A 22,073-nucleotide genomic window follows, 5' to 3' on the forward strand; every position below is an offset into this window, starting at 1 on the left:
ACCCCGCATGACAGGGGTTTTTTCTCTGACTTGAAGGGTCGCAACAATACCCTCTGACTTCTTGTCGAGAGGAAGGACTCGATCCAGTTGAAGGCAGTGCCACCAATGCCTATCTGTTTAAGTCGATCAAGGAGGATAGGGTGGGAGACCGTATCGAAAGCTGCGGACAGGTCGAGGAGGACCAGCATGGCCTCCTCGCCCCTGTCCACGCACTCCCGAATTGTTTCGGATACTTCCAGCAAAGCCGTCTCAGTTCCCTCTCAGATCCCTCTGTCACTCACTTACGTTGCCATCAATGTGTGCCATGTGTATATACAAGTGAAAAAATGAAAATTAATACCTATGTGGTATGGGATTCAATTACAGTTACAGCCCTAACAGTATTTCTGAATCGTGAGCCTGCAAGATAAAATGAGAGCACGTAAATACTTCCCGCGCGCTTCCCAATGCGTGTTCATATGTCACCAGTGGAAAGAAAAGCATGGTGACATATATGGTGACTTTATGATTTTCGTGAGTCTCTAATGTCAAGACACACTTAGGTGCTGGGACCTGTTCGAAGAAAGAGAGACACTACGTGACGGAACACACACATAACATAAAACACACACTCTCTATGTCGTGAAGATCTGCACAAAACAGTGGTGAGCTGCAAAAGAAATGCTCATGGTAATTTATGCCAAATACATACTGGAATAAGTAGGAGTCAATGCCCCATGAGCCGATCTAGAGGAGGGGTAAATGTAACTTCCATCTGTTGGTATAGGGGAAGGAAAAAGGGTATGCCAAAATTCAGTATCAGATCGTGGGAGCAGTGCTAAAGGTCAAGTTTCTGGGCTCCCTATCGTGGCTATGCCGTACTCACTAATCCTAGAGAAATCCTCGCATCCTCCCTCATCCGCGGCTTCCGTGATGTGAGTGAGTGGAGCGGGGGATGCTGTTTTATACTAGATCCAATTGGATCATTGATTGCACCTGTGTCGGTGGGGTGAGGCCAAGTGTCTTGTAAAAGCTACAACGGTCTACGCTCTTCAATGCCGGCAGTGAGCAGCAGCCATCTTGGAAAACCGGCGTTTACATGAGGCTGTTTTATGTCGCGAGCGTCATATTGGAAAAACGGCGTTCATATGAGACTGAATATCATGTAACGAGCGCTGCTACGGGTGCGTTTTTTAATATTAATAATAATAGTGGCTTAGAGGAGGTCGCGCTATGAAATACATGGGGCGATAGGTGAGGCCTCCACGCCCCTAAAACTCGCATGCATGGAGCAGTACTCTTTGGGGTATTGAAGGCCCGTCGACCCTGAATGATATTAAGGATGTTTACCTTCAGATAGGGAAATACATCATTGCGAGCCAATCATCTTGTGATCTATACTAACATGCCGCATTCAGTGTGTTTGTGTGGCATGCAGACGTACATGAGTGCAGGGGTAAAGAGTTTTGTACAGAGGGGGGAAAGGATGTTATAAATCATTTTCCTTCAATAGCATGCAGTGTGCAGACAATTCATCAATAGGGTTTTTCTTGAAAGGTTCAAAGAAGATGCAGTCAAAATTCACTGGTAGCACTAATAAATGAAAAAATGCAAAAATGCATATATGGGAAATACAGACGTCAAATTGGGGCTATTACTGGCTCAATTGGGCCCAGGGTATATCGTCATTCAACCCTGTGATGTGTGTTCCCAAACGGAACACCCAACGTTGTCCTTTCTCTAAGAGGTTTTTCTCGGACTTGATGGATTCAATCACTGTCCAGCGAAGATCCTGAATACTGTGGCCCATGGTTAAATAATGGGTGGCCATCTTAGTTGTGGGTTTTTTGCAACGTATGTTGATTCTGTGATCGCCAATGCGTATTTTGACTGGTCTTGAGGTCATTCCAATATATTCTTTGGCACATGGGCTGGTGATAAAGTAGACAACATTTCTGCTGTTGAAGTTTGTAAACGCACGTTGTTCCCAAGTGGTTCCATTTGAGAATGTGATAGTTTTGCTTTTGCTGGTAAGTTCGCATGCGCTGCATGAGCCACAAGGATGGTGGCCATTTACATCTGTTAATTTTGGAGGGCCACTGTCTCTAGTGGTTCTTGATCTACTGTGGATCAAGATGTCTCTTAGGTTTCTACCCCTTCTGTGTGAAAACATCGGTTTTGGAAAATTTAAGGAGCAACAGTTCAGGATTTTCCAATATTTGTTCACTATCTTTGTGATTTTGTTTGAGTTTGTGTTGAATGTGGTTACACAAATTGGACCGATTTCTTGTTCCTTAGGCATTGTAGGTTCCAGAAGGGCATCTCTATTATTGTTTCTGGCCCTTTTCAGGCCATTCTTGACAATTTTCTCCGGATAGTTTCTGTTCTGTAGTTTTTGTTCAAGGTCAGCTGCTTGGCTTTTGAACTCTGTGATGTTAGAACAGTTTCGCCTAAACCGAAGAAACTGTCCATAGGGGAGGTTATCCCGCAGGTGTCTCGGATGGAAACTGTTATATAGTAGGAGACAGTGCTTGGCGGTAGGTTTGAAGTGAGTGCTGGTCTGTAATCTACCTTGATTAGGGTAAATGTTGAGGTCTAAAAAAAACAGGTTTTTATTTGATACTGTATGGGTGAATTTTAAAAACTGATCTTGCTGGTTGAGCCAGATCATGAAATCCTGAACAGATTGAATGTCACCCCTCCAGATCACAAGCACATCATCGATGTAGCGTTTCCATGTAACCACATGGTCACGGAAGGGGTTCTGTTGATGGAGAATTCTAGTGGTCTCCAAGTGTCCAAGTGGTGCACATAGAGACCAGCCAGACTGGGAGCAAATGTGCTCCCCATGCTTTTGCAAGTAGTGAGTGCCCTCGTAGAGAAAGAAATTGTTTCTCAATGCCAGAATAATGCATTCCAAAATAACTTGTCTCGGGGTCTGGTACTGCCATGGTGTTGAGAAAAGTACCTCCTCGATTATCTCAAGTGTTTCACGATGGGGCAGACTAGTGTAAAGGCTTTCTACGTCCAACCCGAGTAATAGGTCATGCTCGGGGTCGAATGTTATTTCTTCGATCAATTGGAGTACCGCCTTGGTGTCTTTAAGATAGGTGTTGGTTGCTTGTACTATTGGTCTCAAAAACGCGTCCGCGAATTTTGAGAGGGGTTCCAATATGGAACCGATACCAGACACTATCGGACGCCCTGGTGGATAGGCTGCCTCTTTGTGAATCTTTGGTATAGTGTAGAAATACGGTGTTATGGGGTTGTTTTGAATGAGGAAATGTGCCTCTTTTTTGATACCCAATCATGGGCTGTGGCCTATTCAACCATCATGAGAATGCAGATACGGATTTCTTCAGTTGGATCATCTCGTAGTATCTCGTAATTTCTCCTGTCATCTAGTAGTTTGCGGCATTCTCTGTCATAATTAGACTGGGTTTGGATGACAATCGCGCCGCCCTTATCGGCTGGTTTGATGACAATATCTGAGTTGTCTGCTAAAACCTGCAGGGCCTCTTTTTCTTTTTGTGAGGTGTTCTGAAATGTCGCATTGTCAGTGGCTGGTAGATTTATTAGCTCCTCCATTACCGCTTTCTCGAAAGCCAATAACTCCACTGGTATGGTAGAGTCTAGAGGAGTGAAAGTGGACTTTTTCTTCAAGCCTGTGTCTGTTGGGTCAATGTTGTTGACCACATTATCATTGGTATCTTTAGAGAAGGCTTTGAGTTTAAGTCTGCGTGTGAATTCTTTCATTTCTTGACAGATCTTAAATTTGTCCATTCTGTTCGTGGGGACGAATCCTAGACCTTTTTCAAGAACCTGGCGTTGAGATTCAGTGAGTTGGAGGTCAGATAGATTGACTACTAAGTGCCCCGGCTGGTTGACGCTGTCATGCTCCGTGTTGATACACATGGTGGTGCTTCTGGATTCTGGTTCCAATGGACCTGGTTTCCCTTTCGATTTCTGCCTCTTCGTGGACCGCTTCTTTTGTACCGCTTTTGGCCGCCATAAGTGTGGCAGGGTATACTCAGACGTGAGTCCCTTGCTCACTTTGCCACTGGATTCAAGCAAGCCGGGCTGAAGACGGCTGTAATGCCAGAAACCGGTCCTCTGAAGCTTGTTTCCAGTCCAGTCCAGGGAAGGCATGGCTTGGCAGTTCGGGCTGGACTGTTCCCATGAGGCACAGGGTCAGACTAATTTGCATATAGCCATGTCTGAACTGGGGTGGCAGAGTGGGCTAAAGAACGGTGATGGATTAAACCCAGATCTTTTGATTGGGTGTGAGTGTTTGATTGGGTCAGAGGCTCCGTCCATTACCACCCCCTTTTGTGCCGCGTCTTCGTGGACCACGGCGCTGACCTAAAAAAGGCAGTGGGCCACAGTAGCTGAAATCTGGGGGTGGGTGCTGGTTCCATTGTTGGTACGGATTGCCCATATAAGGTGGTACCGGTGGGTAGTGCATGTAACCAGGAGGGGCTTGTTGGGGTGCCCATCCTCTTCCCCCTGGTGTATACGGTCTCTCGAAAAGGGCCCTACCTCCCCTGTTGCCGGGGTTACTGTACCTGCTGGACCCCGAACCATTAGAACTAGTGTCAGAGAGATCAGTGTCGGTACTCTGGTCACTATTGTTATTTTTAGATACATAATTGTTTTTGATGTATGGGTAGACACGTTCATGACTGAACGCATCAGTGTCTTTCTTAAGTTTCTTGTATTTCCTTTTCTTTAGTGTTAATTCGAACTCTGTCATTTCCTGGTTCAGTTCGTCTAACCTTTTTTTCAGTGCTGTTGGGGTTTGGTAGCTCTTAATTTGGACCTCCAATTTCTGTATATCAATTTTGAGTTCCTGAGTTAGTCTGGTCGCTGTTTTTATAATGAGGACTAGCCAGTCTCTGGTACAGTGCCAGGAGATCAAGGACCAGTCTTTTTTTAACGTTGCATCGTGTGTGAAAATGAAAGGTTCATTCCTGACTATTAAGCCTGGTGGTGCTGCTTTAGCCTTAAGGTATTCGGTCATTAGAAGACCGTGTAGAGCTGATTTTAATTTGTGTCCTTCTCAGAGTCGCCAATTCATCCCAATCTCCATTGGTCGAACTAGGGTCGGTGTTGCTCAAGCCTTCAAATGGGTTGAGAGTTGCTAGGATTCTGTCGACTTCCTCATCATCAAAACTCAGACCTCCTGCTTCAGCCATCTTCGACTAAAAGTGTGTGTGCTATGTGTGTGTCTTTATGTGTAGTGTCAGTGGGTGAATAATACTCTTATTCCACATACGGAAAAAGGGTAAAAGGAGACAAGGAAAGATCACCTGTCTGCCTTTAGGCCTGAACTTCCGGCTTTTGGGACTCCCACAGCTGTGCGCTGTCTAAAGAGTAAACAAAAATCAAAAATAGGGAGTGAAGAGGTAGTGCTAGAAGGCACTAAGGTGGACACACCCACCTACAGTCAATGGTATAAATAAACAACAAGATCCACCTCTAAGAGGTTTCCTGTGAGCCAAGGTATGACAGGCATACACAGTATTTGTTACAATACCCCTCACACACCAAAAGGGCCCTTGGTGTCATGCTTCATCATCGGGGTCTTCCCGCCCCGCTGCGGGACGGGGCGTGCTACGACTAGCGACTACGCTGGAGCACTTAGATATTGTAAGTGCTATGTGAGGGGTATTTGAGTGAGTGTAAGTAGGGTCAGGAGTGATAGGAAAAGTGAGATTAAAATAATACCTGGCCTTATGAAAACAAAAATTCTTTATTGGTCATAGGCTGGTATCGTTAAAAATTGGTGTGGCGCAGAAACCTAAGCTTAACAATGAGCTAGTTCTCCTGGTGATGTAAACATGTTTCAAGGCTGCCTGCCTCTTCGTCAGGACGGGGTCAGATCCCTCTGTCACTCACTTACGTTGCCATCAATGTGTGCTACGTGTATATACAAGTGAAAAAATGAAAATTAATACCTATGTGGTATGGGATTCAATTACAGTTACAGCCCTAACAGTATTTCTGAATCGTGAGCCTGCAAGATAAAATGAGAGCACGTAAATACTTCCCGCGCGCTTCCCAATGCGTGTTCATATGTCACCAGTGGAAAGAAAAGCATGGTGACATATATGGTGACTTTACGATTTTCGTGAGTCTCTAATGTCAAGACACACTTAGGTGCTGGGACCTGTTCGAAGAAAGAGAGACACTACATGACGGAACACATACATAGCATAAAACACACACTCTCTATGTCGTGAAGATCTGCACAAAACAGTGGTGAGCTGCAAAAGAAATGCTCATAGTAATTTATGCCAAATACATACTGGAATAAGTAGGAGTCAATGCCCCATGAGCCGATCTGGAGGAGGGGTAAATGTAACTTCCATCTGTTGGTATAGGGGAAGGAAAAAGGGTATGCCAAAATTCAGTACCAGATCGTGGGAGCAGTGCTAAAGGTCAAGTTTCTGGGCTCCCTATCGCGGCTATGCCGTACTCACTAATCCTCGATAAATCCTTGCATCCTCCCTCGTCCGCAGCTTCCGTGATGTGAGTGGAGCGGGGGATGCTGTTTTATACTAGATCCAATTGGATCATTGATTGCACCTGTGTCGGTGGGGAGAGGCCAAGTGTCTTATAAGAAGTAGAACGGTCTACGCTCTTCAATGCCGGCAGTGAGCGGCAGCCATCTTGGAAAACCGGCGTTTACATGAGGCTGTTTTATGTCGCAAGCGTCATATTGGAAAAACGGCGCTCATATGAGACTGAATATCATGTCATGAGTGCTGCTACAGGTGCGTTTTTTTAATATTAATAATAATAGTGGCTTAGAGGAGGTCGCGCTATGAAATACATGGGGCGTTAGGTGAGGTCTCCACGCCCCTATAACGCGCATGCGCGGAGCAGTACTCTTTTGGGTATTGAAGGCCCGTCGACCCTGAATGATGTTAAGGATGTTTACCTTCAGATAGGGAAATATATCATTGCGAGCCAATCATCTTGTGATCTATAATAACATGCCGCATTCAGTGTATTTGTGTGACATGCAGACGTACATTAGTGCAGGGGTAAAGAGTTTTGTACAGAGGGGGGAAAGGATGTTATAAATCATTTCCCTTCAATAGCATGCAGTGTGCAGACAATTCATCAATAGGGTTTTTCTTGAAAGGTTCAAAGAAGATGCAGTCAAAATTCACTGGTAGCACCAATAAATGAAAAAATGAAAAATGAAAAAAAGCATATATGGGAAATACAGACGTTAAATTGGGGCTATTACTGGCTCAATTGGGACCAGGGTATATCGTCATTCAACCCTGTGATGTGTGTTCCCAAACGGAACACCCAACGTTGTTCTTTCTCTAAGAGGTTTTTCTCAGACTTGATGGATTCAATCACTGTCCAGCGAAGATCCTGAATACTGTGGCCCATGGTTAAATAATGGGTGGCCATCTTCGTTGTGGTTTTTTGCAACGTATGTTGCTTCTGTGATCGCCAATGCGTATTTTGACTGGTCTTGAGGTCATTCTCATATATTCTTTGGCACATGGGCAGGTGATAAGGTAGACAACATTTCTGCTGTTGCAGTTTGTAAACGCATGTTGTTCCCAAGTGGTTCCATTTGAGAATTTGATAGTTTTGCTTTTGCTGGTAAGTTCGCATGCGCTGCATGAGCCACAGGATGGTGGCCATTTACCGCTGTTAATTTTGGAGGGCCACTGTCTCTCGTGGTTCTTGGTCTACTGTGGACCAGGATGTCTCTTAGGTTTGTACCCCGTCTGTGTGAAAACATTGGTTTTGGAAAATTTAAGGAGCCACAGTTCAGGATTTTCCAATGTTTGTTCACTATCTTTGTGATTTTGTTTGAGTTTGTGTTGAATGTTGTTACACAAATTGGACGGATTTCTCCGATCTCCTTTTGTGCATTTGATAATACTGTTCTAGCTCCAGCCCAGTACTATGGGTAGTGTATGTTAATACTGCTCTAATAGAAGCTAAACGCTGCATATGGTGCATAGTTAATACTGTTCTAATGCCATCCCAACACTGTGTGTGGCAGGCAGAGGTAGGATAGCTAACACTGTGTGTGGGTTATGTTTAATACTGTTCTAGTGCAAGCCCAACACTGTGGGTAATGTATATTAATAAGTTCCTAATGGGAGCTCAATGCTGCATTTGGAGTATGTTTAATACTGTTCTAGTGCCTGCCCAACACCGTGGGTAGGATATAGTAACACTGTTCTAACGAAAGCCCTAAACTGTATGTGGTGTCTGTTTAATCTTGTTCTACATCAGAACAACATGGTTAGAAATGTATGGTTAATATTATTCTAATGGAATACTGTTCTAATGGAAGCCCCGAACTATGGGTGCTATATGTTTAATACTGTTCTAGTGCCAGCCCAAATGTATATGATGTATATATAATAGTTTTCTCATAGAAGCCAAATTATGTGGGCGATGTAATGTTAATGCTGTTCTAGCTCAAGCCCAACACAGTGGTGGTGAATGTTTAATACTGTTCTAGTGGAAGCCCAGCATTGTGATGTGCAAATTTGTGTTAATACTGTTCTAACAGAAACTCAACAACCTGTGTGATTTCTCTTTCATGTTGTTGTAGCACCAGAACAACACTGTGGGCATTGTATGGTTAATAACGTTCTAACTGACCGTTCTAATGGGAGAACAACACTGTGTGTGCTATATGTTGAATACTGCTCTAGTACCAGTCTTCTGTATGTATATATAATACTGTTCTAATAGAAGCCAAATGCTGTGTGTGTGTGTGTGTGTGTGTGTGTGTGTGTGTGTGTGTTTGTGAACAGTTAATACTGTTCTAACGCCAGCTCAAAACTATATGTGGTGTACGTCGAATACTGTTCTAATGGAAGCCAAACACTGTGTGTGATGTTTGTTTAATGCTGTTGTTGCATCAGAACTAGGGGTGGGCTAAGAATTCCGCTGTGCCTGTGGGGTTCATTGGGTTTTGCCCACTCTGCGCTCCGAAAAAAGAAGAAGTGACACCGAGAAGATTTTTTTTCTTGAGCGGCGCGCCAACCTGTAAGTTGGCGAGCGCTTCCAAGAAAAATAACGTGTTAGAGCTCCTCCTGGTGAGATTTCTCATCACAGGCGGGCGCGGCAGGTCGCTACTTTGCGTTCAGAAATCTGGCAATCGCGTTGAGGAAGCTGCAGCTCGGGTAGAATGTCTATACGAGCTGCAGTAAGCAGGAGTTCCCTCTGGTGTGACGCGTAGTGCCGTTCGCACTGATTTTACAGCACGGGACAAACGCCAGGCAATAAAAATCAGTGTGAGCAGCGCAACTTAACAGACTCCGCCGCGGAGTGCAGCAGAGTTTTTCTGGTACTTCGTGCAGTTCCACAGAGTAAAACTCTGCAAACTCCGCCCAGGCTTAATCAGAACAACACTGTGGGCAATGTATTTTTAATACAGTTCTAATGCAATACTATTCTAATGGAAGCCCAACACTAAGGGTTAAGTATGTTAACACTGTTCTTGTGCTAACCTGACTGAGTGTGATGTGTATATATAATACTGTTCAAATAGCAGGCCAGCACTGTGGCAGTGTATGGTGGCAGTGTATGGTTAATACTGTTCAAATAGCAGGCCAGCACTGTGGGCAGTGTATGGTTAATACTGTTCTAGAGCCAGCCTTACCTTTCTATGCTGTGTATGATTAACACTGTTCATCACTGAGTGCAATGTATATTTAATACAGTTCAAATAGAAACCCAACACTCTGGGTGGTGCATGCTAACACTATTCTATCACCAGCTTGACTGTGTGTGATGTATATAAAATACTGTTTGAATGGAAGGCCAGTGATGTGGGTGGTATATGGTTAATACTGTCCCAGGCCCAGCCTCACACTGTAGTGCAGTGTATTATTATTATTATTAACACTGTTCTAGCACCCGTCTAACACTGTGCGCAGTCAATATTTAATACAGTTCGGATGGAAGCCCAGCACTGTGGATGGCGTCTCACTAATGGCGTTCTAGAGCCAGCCTTACACTGTGACATTTGATTGGCAGCAAATCTACTTGAAGAGCAGCCCTCTGACCGCCCCCGTTAGAAAATCCTGCCAGGGCCGGACTGGCCCCAGCGGGCACCGGGCATTTCCCCGGATGGCCGCAAGGGTGGGTTTTGGGCCCCTGGAGGCCGTTTTCGTTGCCAGGGTCCAGGAATATCGGCCCTGGTAACAAAATCGGCCAAAACCGGCCCTAGAAAACAGCTCGGCGCACCCCCTCTTCCCTGGAGGGGGAGCAGGCCAAGCAGTTTGCCAGGGCCGGTTTCGATTCCCAGCCCGGCCCTGAATCCTGCGGGATGCAAAATCCCGGTCACATTTCTGGACCCTCACAGGGAAAAAAGTCTGCCACGCGCCGCAGTGTAACGAAACTTGAAGCCCCCCCACTCCTGCAAAGTGCATGGAGTGGGCCCCCACGCTCCGGACCCAGTCAGAAGCTCTCAGCCGCCGCCCGTTCACTGTGCCTGAGAGAGCCCCCTGGAGCCTGGGGCCCGCACCCCGATGGTTGACAGCGGTTGTTAAGCCACTGGCCCCGTGGCGATTGGTGGAATTTGGCTTGAACTCCGTGTTACAAGTGGAACATGGAGTTAACAAATTCCGCTAATTCCGTGGGTGAATGAAACATTGATTAACTGATTCATCGTTTACCCTTCACCCCTAATGTATTAATAGTTTTACTATTATAACGACTATATCCTCAAATTCCAGAGTATTTGCATTCAATTTCGTATTATTTATGCAAAACATATTCTGGCAAAAGACAAAATTTGCCTTTAACAGAGTTCTTGAGAAATACTCAAGGACTCTGCGTAAAAAAGCACACTTTGTCTTTTTCGTCATATTAATTTCAATGTGCCAGAATCTGTTGTGCTCAAAAAAGAAGCAAATTGAATGCAAGTACACTGGAATGCGAGGGAATCGAGTTTATTTGTACAATATAGGCACCTTTGGAACGTAGAGCATACATTTTAATCCTGCCTTGCAGGGTTACTCCACCCTTGTCCCCAAAACCGGGACCTGTATTTAAAATTTAGAGAAATCGTCGGGACACCAGGACACTCCTCTGAAAACTGAGATGTCCGGGGAAATCCAGGTCGTTACGCCACACTAAAAGCCGGAGACCTCGATAGCAAGCAGTGAAGGTGTAGCCTGGCTGTCCCTGAAATTCAATCTATGGCCACACAAGTATGCAGTGAGGTCCTGACGCCCCCGCACGTCACTCGCGCACAAGTCCCCGGTTGAGTCCTGATTCGAACCCTGTGGTCGACCGACGACTTCCACCCCCCACCCCGCGTGAGAGTATGAGGGGGCATCACTTCTCCACACAGGGCCCCTTGTAGTAAAGATTGGGCGCCAGTGCAAGATGCCATCAGACGGAGGACCCCTCACCCGGGGGTACCGGTAGGTCGGGAATGGCGCCTCCTATAGGTGAGCCCCGGTACTGCAGCCTGCCAGGCCTGTCCGAGCTGACCTCCCACCAGCAGCCCAGGGACCGGCCCTCTCACCTGTGCCCCTCTCCCTGCTCACCTGGCGCCTCCTCCCCTCTCTCCCGTCTCTTCTGCTGCGCTCTCCCGCTCCCTCTGGCGCTTCTCTCTCCTCCCTGGTCTCACTCCACCCCGGTGTCTCTCTCTACTCCTCCCCGGTGCAGAGGGCGGCCCGGCCCCGCTGCTGGGCGCGGACTCCGTCCCGGAACCGCGGATCCGGGTACCTGCCTCTCGCCCTCTCGCCCTCACGCACACTCACACCTGGAGTCGAGGCATCTCCCCAGCCCTCCGTGCCGCCGAGGCACCCCGTACTTCTGAACCCCCCTCTCACTGTTACTGTAGCCTTCCGTCGCATCATGTGAGATTTAAACTGCTCTGAGAGGGCCCTCACCACTCGCACTCACTCTCCTTTCTCATTCACTCCCTTAACTGCCCTCCATCATACATACTCCCTGCTTATCATCTGTGACGTACCTGCCTGCCTCCTGATATCCCACGTGCCCTTCCATCCCCTTCACCCTACTTCCGTCTGTCTAACTCTTCACCACGTGCAATCTGCCCCTACTCGGTCACGCTGTCCTTTATCCCCTCTGAGTCACTCTGTCATTTACCCCCTCAGTTACCCCTCTCAGTCACGCTGTCCTTTACCCTCTCAGTTACCCCTCTCAGTCACGCAGTCCTGTACCCCCTCAGTTAGATCTCTCAGTCACGCTGTTTTTACCTCCTCAGTTACCCCCTCTCAGTCACGCTGTTTTTACCTCCTCAGTTACCCCCTCTCAGTCACGCTGTCCTTCACCCCCTCTCAGTCACGCTATCCTTTACCCCCTCAGTTACCCCTCTCAATCACGCTGTCCTTTACCCTCTCAGTTACCCCTCTCAGTCACGCTGTCCTGTACCCCCTCAGTTACCTCTCTCAGTCACGCTGTTTTTACCTCCTCAGTTACCCCCTCTCAGTCATGCTGTCCTTTACCGCCTCAGTTACCCTTCTCAGTCACACTGTTTTTACCTCCTCAGTTACCTCCTCTCAGTCATGCTGTCCTTTATCCCCTCAGTTACCTCTCTCAGTCAAGCAGTTTTTACCTCCTCAGTTACCCCCTCGAAGTCACTCTGTCCTTTTCCCCCTCAGTTACCCCTCTCAGTCACCCTGTCCCTTACCACCTCAGTTACCTCTCTCAGTCATGCTGTTTTTACCTCCTCAGTTACCCCCTCTAAGTCACTCTCTCCTTTACCCCCTCAGTTACCCCCTCCCAGTCACCCTGTCCTTTACCAGCTCAGTTACCCCCTCTTAGTCACTCTGTCCTTTACCCCCTTCAGTATCCCCCTCTCAGTCACCCTATCCTTTACCCCCTCTGTTACCCCCTCTCAGTCACGCTGTCTTTACCCCCTCTGTTACCCCCTCTCAGTCACCCTGTCCTTTACCCCATCAGTTACCCCCTCTCAGTCACCCTGTCCTTTACCCCCTCAGTTACCCCCTCTCAGTCACTCTGTCCTTTACCCCCTCAGTTACCCCCTCTAAGTCACTCTGTCCTTTACCCCCTCAGTTACCCCCTTCAGTCACCCTGTCCTTTACCCCCTCAGTTACCCCCTCTCAGTCACTCTGTCCTTTACCCCCTCAGTTACCCCCTCTCAGTCACTCTGTCCTTTACCCCCTCAGTTACACCCTCTCAGTCACCCTGTCCTTTACCCCCTCATTTACCCCCTCTCAGTCACTCTGTCCTTTTCCCCCTCAGTTACCCCTCTCAGTCACCCTGTCCCTTACCCCCTCAGTTACCTCTCTCAGTCATGCTGTTTTTACCTCCTCAGTTACCCCCTCTAAGTCACTCTCTCCTTTACCCCCTCAGTTACCCCCTCCCAGTCACCCTGTCCTTTATCCGCTCAGTTACCCCCTCTCAGTCACTATGTCCTTTACCCCCTCAGTTACCCCCTCTCAGTCACCCTGTCCTTTACCCCCTCAGTTACCCCCTCTCAGTCACGCTGTCTTTACCCCCTCTGTTACCCCCTCTCAGTCACCCTGTCCTTTACCCCATCAGTTACCCCCTCTCAGTCACCCTGTCCTTTACCCCCTCAGTTACCCCCTCTCAGTCACTCTGTCCTTTACCCCCTCAGTTACCCCCTCTAAGTCACTCTGTCCTTTACCCCCTCAGTTACCCCCTCTCAGTCACCCTGTCCTTTACCCCCTCAGGTACCCCCTCTCAGTCACTCTGTCCTTTACCCCCTCAGTTACCCCTCTCAGTCACTCTGTCCTTTACCCCCTCAGTTACCCCCTCTCAGTCACCCTGTCCTTTACCCCCTCATTTACCCCCTCTCAGTCACTCAGTCATTTACCCCCTCAGTTACCCCCTCTCAGTCACTCTGTCCTTTACCCACTCAGTTACCCCCTCTCAGTCACCCTGTCCTTTACCCCTCAGGTACCCCCTCTCAGTCACTCTGTCCTTTACCCCTCAGTTACCCCTCTCAGTCACTCTGTCCTTTACCCCCTCAGTTACCCCCTTCTCGGTCACGCTGCCCTTTACCCCCTCAGTTACCCCCTCTCAGTCACTCTGTCCTTTACCCCCTCAGTTACCCCCTCTCAGTCACCCTGTCCTTTACCCCCTCAGTTACCCCCTCTCAGTCACTCTGTCCGTTACCCCCTCAGTTATCCCCTCTCAGGCACCCTGTCATTTACCCCCTCAGTTACCCCCTCTCAGTCACTCTGTCCTTTACCCCCTCAGTTACACCCTCTCAATCACTCTGTCCTTTACCCCCTCAGTTACCCCCTCTCAGTCACCCTGTCCTTTACCCCCTCAGTTACCACCTCTCAGTCACTCTGTCCTTTACCCACTCAGTTACCCCCTCTCAGTCACCCTGTCCTTTACCCCCTCAGTTACCCCCTCTCAGTCACTCTGTCCTTTATCCCCTCAGTTACCCCCTAGTCACTCTGTCCTTTACCCCCTCAGTTACCCCCTCTCAGTCACCCTATCATTTACCCCCTCAGTTACCCTCTCTAAGTCACTCTGTCCTTTACCCCCTCAGTTACCCCCTCTCAGTCACCCTGTCCTTTACCCCCTCAGTTAGCCCCTCTCAGTCACTCTGTCCTTTACCCCCTCAGTTACCCCCTCTCAGCCACCCTGTCCTTTACCCCCTCAGTTACCCCCTCTCAGTCACTCTGTCCTTTACCCCCTCAGTTACCCCCTCTTAGTCACTCGGTCCTTTACCCACTCAGTTACTCCCTCTCGGTCACCCTGTCCTTTACCCCCTCAGTTACCCCCTTCTTGGTCACGCTGCCATTTACCCCCTCAGTTACTCCCTCTCAGTCACTCTGTCCTTTACCCCCTCAGTTACCCCCTCTCAGTCACCCTGTGCTTTACCCCATCAGTTACCCCCTCTCAGTCACTCTGTCCTTTACCCCCTCAGTTACCCCCTCTCAGTCACCCTGTCCTTTACCCCCAGTTACCCCCTCACCCCCTCTCAGTCACTCTGTCCGTTACCCCCTCAGTTACCCCCTCTCAGTCACCCTGTCCTTTACCCCCTCAGTTACCCCCTCTCAGTCACTCTTTCCTTTACCCCCTCAGTTACCCCCTCTCAGTCACTCTGTCCTTTACCCCCTCAGTTACCCCCTCTCAGTCACCCTGTCCTTTACCCCTCAGTTACCCCCTCTCAGTCACCCTGTCCTTTACCCCCTCAGTTACCCCCTCTCAGTCACTCTGTCCTTTACCCCCTCAGGTACCCCCTCTCAGTCACCCTGTCATTTACCCCCTCAGTTACCCCCTCTCAGTCACCCTATCCTTTACCCCCTCAGTTACCCCCTCTCAGTCACTCTGTCCTTTACCCCCTCAGTTACCCCCTCTCAGTCACTCTGTCCTTTACCCACTCAGTTACCCCCTTCTCGGTCACGCTGCCCTTCACCCCCTCAGTTACCCCCTCTCAGTCACTCTGTCCTTTACCCCCTCAGTTACCCCCTCTCAGTCACTCTGTCCTTTACCCCCTCAGTTACCCCCTCTCAGTCACTCTGTCCTTTACCCCCTCAGTTACCCCCCTAGTCACTCTGTCCTTTACCCCCTCAGTTACCCCCTCGCAGTCACCCTGTCATTTACCCCCTCAGTTACCCCCTCTCAGTCACTCTGTCATTTACCCCCTCAGTTACCCCCTCTTAGTCACTCTGTCCTTTACCCCCTCCATTACCCCCTCTCAGTCACTCTGTCCTTTACCCCCTCAGTTACCCCCTCTCCATCACCCTGTCATTTACCCCCTCAGTTACCCCCTCTCAGTCACTCTGTCCTTTACCCCCACAGTTACTACCTTCTCGGTCATCCTGTCATTTACCCCCTCAGTTACCCCCTCTCAGTCACTCTGTCCTTTACCCCCACAGTTACCACCTCTCAGTCACTCTGTCATTTACCCCCTCAGTTACCCCCTCTCAGTCACCCTGTCCTTTACCCCTCAGTTACCCCCTCTCAGTCACTCTGTCCTTTGCCCCCTCAGTTACCCCCTCTCAGTCACCCTGTCATTTGCCCCCTCAGTTACCCCCTCTCAGTCACTCTCCTTTACCCCATCAGTTACCCCCTCTCAGTCACTCTGTCCTTTACCCACTCAGTTAACCCCTCTCAGTCACCCTGTCCTTTACCCCCTCAGTTACCCCCTCTCAGTCACCCTGTCCTTTACCCCCTCAGTTACCCCCTTTCAGTCACTCTGTCCTTTTCCCCCTCAGTTACCCCCTCTCAGTCACCCTGTCCTTTACCCCCTCAGTTACCCCCTCTCAGTCACTCTGTCCTTTACCCTCTCAGTTACCCCCCCAGTCACTCTGTCCTTTACGCCCTCAGTTACCCCCTCTCAGTCATCCTGTCATTTACCCCCTCAGGTACTCCCTCTCAGTCACCCTGTCATTTACCCCCTCAGTTACCCCCTCTCAGTCACTCTGTCATTTACCCCCTCAGTTACCCCCTCTCAGTCACTCTGTCCTTTACCCCCTCAGTTACCCCCTCTCAGTCACTCTGTCCTTTACCCCCTCAGTTACCCCCTCTCCGTCACCCTGTCATTTACCCCCTCAGTTACCCCCTCTCAGTCACTCTGTCCTTTACCCCCACAGTTACTACCTTCTCGTTCATCCTGTCATTTACCCCCTCAGTTACCCCCTCTCAGTCACTCTGTCCTTTACCCCCACAGTTACCACCTCTCAGTCACTCTGTCATTTACCCCCTCAGTTACCCCCTCTCAGTCACCCTGTCCTTTACCCCTCAGTTACCCCCTCTCAGTCACTCTGTCCTTTACCCCCTCAGTTACCCCCTCTCAGTCACCCTGTCATTTGCCCCCTCAGTTACCCCCTCTCAGTCACTCTGTCCTTTACCCCATCAGTTACCCCCTCTCAGTCACTCTGTCCTTTACCCACTCAGTTAACCCCTCTCAGTCACCCTGTCCTTTACCCCCTCAGTTACCCCCTCTCAGTCACCCTGTCCTTTACCCCCTCAGTTACCCCCTTTCAGTCACTCTGTCCTTTTCCCCCTCAGTTACCCCCTCTCAGTCACCCTGTCCTTTACCCCCTCAGTTACCCCCTAGTCACTCTGTCCTTTACCCCCTCAGTTACCCCCTCTCAGTCACCCTGTCATTTACCCCCTCAGTTACCCCCTCTAAGTCACTCTGTCCTTTACCCCCTCAGTTACCCCCTCTCAGTCACCCTGTCCTTTACCCCCTGAGTTAGCCCCTCTCAGTCACCCTGTCCTTTACCCCCTCAGTTACCCCCTCTCAGTCACTCTGTCCTTTATCCCCTCAGTTACCCCCTAGTCACTCTGTCCTTTACCCCCTCAGTTACCCCCTCTCAGTCACCCTGTCCTTTACCCCCTCAGTTACCCCCTCTAAGTCACTCTCTCCTTTACCCCCTCAGTTACCCCCTCCCAGTCACCCTCAGCCTGATTCATGAAGCTAAATTGCACTCGCAAAGGGCAAGATTCTCAGAATCTTGCCTTTTGCGAGTGCAATTTTGGCATTTGGGATTCACAATCCCAAATGCAAAAATCGCTAATGAAGAATTAGCTAATATGCGAGAATTAGCATTTAAGGAATCTCTATTAGAGATTCCTTAAATGCTATTCATGACACTTTCAAAAATTGCGATTTTGCAAATTTGGGCCGCTATTTACCGAGAGGTCAGACCTCTCGGTAAATAGCAAAAACTTAGAAAAATGCTTTTAAAAGCATTTTTCTAAGTTGCATGTTGCACACACACATGTCCTTTGGACATGTGTGTGCGCAACACCTGTTCAAATGTGCATTTTAGGGGTGCTACAGGGTGTCCTTTGGACACCCCTGGCACCCTTAAAATCGCTATCTTATTTGCGAGTAGTAAATTGCTACTCGCAAATAAGGGATACTCCCCATTCATTCCTATGGGCCTTTTGGCCCATAGGAATGAATGGGGAGTTATTCCTTTTTTTGCGAGTAGCAATTTTCTAATCACAAATAGAGAACATGTAGGAATCGCTATTTATTTAGCAATTCCTACATGAATACCGTTTTGCGTGTCCTCAATAGCGAGTCGCTATGATTCGCTATTAGGGCCACGCAAAACGGCCCGTACATGAATCAGGCTGCCTGTCCTTTATCCGCTCAGTTACCCCCTCTCAGTCACTTTGTCCTTTACCCCCTCAGTTACCCCCTCTCAGTCACCCTGTCCTTTACCCCCTCAGTTACCCCCTCTCAGTCACGCTGTCTTTTACCCCATCAGTTACCCCCTCTCAGTCACCCTGTCCTTTACCCCCTCACTTACCCCTCTCAGTCACTCTGTCCTTTACCCCCTCAGTTACCCCCTCTAAGTCACTCTGTCCTTTACCCCCTCAGTTACCCCCTCTCAGTCACCCTGTCCTTTACCCCCTCAGGTACCCCCTCTCAGTCACTCTGTCCTTTACCCCCTCAGTTACCCCTCTCAGTCACTCTGTCCTTTACCCCCTCAGTTACCCCCTCTCAGTCACCCTGTCCTTTACCCCCTCATTTACCCCCTCTCAGTCACTCTGTCATTTACCCCCTCAGTTACCCCCTCTCAGTCACTCTGTCCTTTACCCACTCAGTTACCCCCTCTCAGTCACCCTGTCTTTTACCCCCTCAGTTACCCCCTTCTCGGTCACGTTGCCCTTTACCCCCTCAGTTACCCCCTCTCAGTCACTCTGTCCTTTACCCCCTCAGTTACCCCCTCTCAGTCACCCTGTCCTTTACCCCCTCAGTTACCCCCTCTCAGTCACTCTGTCCGTTACCCCCTCAGTTATCCCCTCTCAGGCACCCTGTCATTTACCCCCTCAGTTACCCCCTCTCAGTCACTCTGTCCTTTACCCCCTCAGTTACACCCTCTCAATCACTCTGTCCTTTACCCCCTCAGTTACCCCCTCTCAGTCACCCTGTCCTTTACCCCCTCAGTTACCACCTCTCAGTCACTCTGTCCTTTACCCACTCAGTTACCCCTCTCAGTCACTCTGTCCTTTATCCCCTCAGTTACCCCCTAGTCACTCTGTCCTTTACCCCCACAGTTACCCCCTCTCAGTCACCCTGTCATTTACCCCCTCAGTTACCCCCTCTAAGTCACTCTGTCCTTTACCCCCTCAGTTACCCCCTCTCAGTCACCCTGTCCTTTACCCCCTCAGTTAGCCCCTCTCAGTCACTCTGTCCTTTACCCCCTCAGTTACCCCCTCTCAGCCACCCTGTCCTTTACCCCCTCAGTTACCCCCTCTCAGTCACTCTGTCCTTTATCCCCTCAGTTACCCCCTAGTCACTCTGTCCTTTACCCCCACAGTTACCCCCTCTCAGTCACCCTGTCATTTACCCCCTCAGTTACCCCCTCTAAGTCACTCTGTCCTTTACCCCCTCAGTTACCCCCTCTCAGTCACCCTGTCCTTTACCCCCTCAGTTAGCCCCTCTCAGTCACTCTGTCCTTTACCCCCTCAGTTACCCCCTCTCAGCCACCCTGTCCTTTACCCCCTCAGTTACCCCCTCTCAGTCACTCTGTCCTTTACCCCCTCAGTTACCCCCTCTTAGTCACTCGGTCCTTTACCCACTCAGTTACCCCCTCTCGGTCACCCTGTCCTTTACCCCCTCAGTTACCCCCTTCTTGGTCACGCTGCCATTTACCCCCTCAGTTACTCCCTCTCAGTCACTCTGTCCTTTACCCCCTCATTTACCCCCTCTCAGTCACCCTGTGCTTTACCCCATCAGTTACCCCCTCTCAGTCACCCTGTCCTTTACCCACAGTTACCCCCTCACCCCCTCTCAGTCACTCTGTCCGTTACCCCCTCAGTTACCCCCTCTCAGTCACCCTGTCCTTTACCCCCTCAGTTACCCCCGCTCAGTCACTCTTTCCTTTACCCCCTCAGTTACCCCCTCTCAGTCACTCTGTCCTTTACCCCCTCAGTTACCCCCTCTCAGCCACCCTGTCCTTTACCCCTCAGTTACCCCCTCTCAGTCACCCTGTCCTTTACCCCCTCAGTTACCCCCTCTCAGTCACTCTGTCCTTTACCCCCTCAGGTACCCCCTCTCAGTCACCCTGTCATTTACCCCCTCAGTTACCCCCTCTCAGTCACCCTATCCTTTACCCCCTCAGTTACCCCCTCTCAGTCACTCTGTCCTTTACCCCCTCAGTTACCCCCTCTCAGTCACTCTGTCCTTTACCCACTCAGTTACCCCCTTCTCGGTCACGCTGCCCTTCACCCCCTCAGTTACCCCCTCTCAGTCACTCTGTCCTTTACCCCCTCAGTTACCCCCTCTCAGTCACTCTGTCCTTTACCCCCTCAGTTACCCCCTCTCAGTCACTCTGTCCTTTACCCCCTCAGTTACCCCCCTAGTCACTCTGTCCTTTACCCCCTCAGTTACCCCCTCGCAGTCACCCTGTCATTTACCCCCTCAGTTACCCCCTCTCAGTCACTCTGTCATTTACCCCCTCAGTTACCCCCTCTCAGTCACTCTGTCCTTTACCCCCTCCGTTACCCCCTCTCAGTCACTCTGTCCTTTACCCCCTCAGTTACCCCCTCTCCGTCACCCTGTCATTTACCCCCTCAGTTACCCCCTCTCAGTCACTCTGTCCTTTACCCCCACAGTTACTACCTTCTCGGTCATCCTGTCATTTACCCCCTCAGTTACCCCCTCTCAGTCATTCTGTCCTTTACCCCCACAGTTACCACCTCTCAGTCACTCTGTCATTTACCCCCTCAGTTACCCCCTCTCAGTCACCCTGTCCTTTACCCCTCAGTTACCCCCTCTCAGTCACTCTGTCCTTTACCCCCTCAGTTACCCCCTCTCAGTCACCCTGTCATTTGCCCCCTCAGTTACCCCCTCTCAGTCACTCTGTCCTTTACCCCATCAGTTACCCCCTCTCAGTCACTCTGTCCTTTACCCACTCAGTTAACCCCTCTCAGTCACCCTGTCCTTTACCCCCTCAGTTATCCCCTCTCAGTCACCCTGTCCTTTACCCCCTCAGTTACCCCCTTTCAGTCACTCTGTCCTTTTCCCCCTCAGTTACCCCCTCTCAGTCACCCTGTCCTTTACCCCCTCAGTTACCCCCTCTCAGTCACTCTGTCCTTTACCCCCTCAGTTACCCACCAGTCACTCTGTCCTTTACGCCCTCAGTTACCCCCTCTCAGTCATCCTGTCATTTACCCCCTCAGGTACCCCCTCTCAGTCACCCTGTCATTTACCCCCTCAGTTACCCCCTCTCAGTCACTCTGTCATTTACCCCCTCAGTTACCCCCTCTCAGTCACTCTGTCCTTTACCCCCTCAGTTACCCCCTCTCAGTCACTCTGTCCTTTACCCCCTCAGTTACCCCCTCTCCGTCACCCTGTCATTTACCCCCTCAGTTACCCCCTCTCAGTCACTCTGTCCTTTACCCCCACAGTTACTACCTTCTCGGTCATCCTGTCATTTACCCCCTCAGTTACCCCCTCTCAGTCACTCTGTCCTTTACCCCCACAGTTACCACCTCTCAGTCACTCTGTCATTTACCCCCTCAGTTACCCCCTCTCAGTCACCCTGTCCTTTACCCCTCAGTTACCCCCTCTCAGTCACTCTGTCCTTTACCCCCTCAGTTACCCCCTCTCAGTCACCCTGTCATTTGCCCCCTCAGTTACCCCCTCTCAGTCACTCTGTCCTTTACCCCATCAGTTACCCCCTCTCAGTCACTCTGTCCTTTACCCACTCAGTTAACCCCTCTCAGTCACCCTGTCCTTTACCCCCTCAGTTATCCCCGCTCAGTCACCCTGTCCTTTACCCCCTCAGTTACCCCCTTTCAGTCACTCTGTCCTTTTCCCCCTCAGTTACCCCCTCTCAGTCACCCTGTCCTTTACCCCCTCAGTTACCCCCTCTCAGTCACTCTGTCCTTTACCCCCTCAGTTACCCCCCCAGTCACTCTGTCCTTTACGCCCTCAGTTACCCCCTCTCAGTCATCCTGTCATTTACCCCCTCAGTTACCCCCTCTCAGTCACTCTATCCTTTACCCCCACAGTTACCACCTTCTCGGTCACGCTGCCCTTTACCTCCTCTCAATCACGCTGTGGTATAATTCCCTTTCACTTTGTGGCTTTCACTGCCATAACTCCATCTCTGCCTCTGTGGTATCCCTCTTCACATGATTCTTTC

At 49.8% G+C, this 22,073-nt stretch overlaps 1 protein-coding gene across 1 annotated transcript in view; it reads right to left on the reverse strand.

Moving 5' to 3' along the window:
• The window catches only part of LOC144772081 (protein sel-1 homolog 3-like), a 397,544-nt gene extending 385,945 nt beyond the window's left edge, over positions 1-11,599 (reverse strand). Inside the window, exon 1 of the mRNA XM_078656264.1 lies at positions 11,532-11,599. The gene's annotated coding sequence lies outside the window, so the exon portion shown is untranslated. The remainder of the gene's footprint in view (positions 1-11,531) is intronic.
• Positions 11,600-22,073: the final 10,474 nt, after the last annotated feature.

This window comes from Lissotriton helveticus, chromosome 8 (genome assembly GCF_964261635.1).
Source record: "Lissotriton helveticus chromosome 8, aLisHel1.1, whole genome shotgun sequence".
In the NCBI taxonomy this organism is placed as follows: Eukaryota; Metazoa; Chordata; class Amphibia; order Caudata; family Salamandridae; genus Lissotriton; species Lissotriton helveticus.